This window comes from Dendropsophus ebraccatus, chromosome 12 (assembly GCF_027789765.1).
Source record: "Dendropsophus ebraccatus isolate aDenEbr1 chromosome 12, aDenEbr1.pat, whole genome shotgun sequence".
Lineage (NCBI taxonomy): Eukaryota > Metazoa > Chordata > Amphibia > Anura > Hylidae > Dendropsophus > Dendropsophus ebraccatus.
This window is the reverse complement of record NC_091465.1, coordinates 29,344,372-29,345,627: the sequence shown is the minus strand read 5'-3', so window position 1 is coordinate 29,345,627 and position 1,256 is coordinate 29,344,372.

Here is a 1,256-nt window from a genome sequence, read left to right as displayed (position 1 = left end):
AAAACGTACTGTTTAAGGCTATGTTCACGCAACACTGTTTTCGGCCTTCTTTTGGAGGGCTGTCATTTGAAGGTAAAATGCAGCTGTTTTTGCCGCAAAAATACAGCCACAGACTGATGTTGTGTGACCATAGCCTTAGGCTGGTTTCACACTAGCGTAATATGGAGCCATTTTTGCATCATGTCCCGGCCGGACCTAGGATCTGATGACGGGAACTGACAGTTGTCACCCGAGCCCGTAGTTGGGGCTGGACTGGAAGTAATGGGCCCATCTATTTTTTGCATCCATAAATTACCTAGTCAGCAACTTGCTTTATGCCGAGGTCATATTTCTTTGAAATTTTGGAAGTTTTTATTCCATTATTTAGATATTTGGTTGTTTTGCTTTCACCTACAGAATTAATGAGTGCAGTAAATTTGCAAACAAACTGAGAATAAATAGATGAATGCAGTATCAGGAGGACCGGAGGATCCATCGGTGGGCCCCCAGCTTTAGAACCTGCACTAACATTGACTGACATGTCGTTTCTTAGTGTTTTTTCATTGGTGTGCCCCTAAGATGTTTTCTCTGGTGGGCTCCAGATACCCCTGTCCGACACTGGATGAATGGCCTGTAAATCAGGAGAAAGGGGCCCACTGAAAGTTACTGAACGACTACTGACTATCTCAAGATCATCCATCATGCTATTGTTTAAACTGTGATAAGATTTCTATCGAGAGTACAATGAAATGGTACGTCCAAAACTAGCGCAAAGGAAAAGTTCATTTGTCTGTACCAACCAATCGGATTCAATCTCTTAAATAAGCATTCTGATTGGTCGTTTTGTGAAGCTGCTCCGCTCTACCTTTGCACCAGTTTTGGTAAATCTCCGCTAGTGTTCTCCAGCTGGTAATAACTTTATAATAATGTTATAAGAATTGGGTCAATCCATGTGGTACCATGTGAAATCCACATATAATCTTACTCATGACTGGAAATGAACACAACTGGGAGAATGGTCGAGTCCCAACGTTCGAAGCGGCCTGTCTGAGCTGACAGACCGCTCAGCCAATCACTGGCCGCGGCGGTCAGCTAAGACAGGCTGCACTGAAGCTGCTGCTGCGCACAGGACCGGGAGGAAGAAGGAGCGCAGGGATGTACAAGTAATGTATGGTGCTTCTAAAATAGTCAGTCACTGGCTGTGCACCGCTATTCCACACAGCGATGTGCGGTCGGTGCCTGATGATTTTAGGTTGGAACCTAAATAAACTATCAGC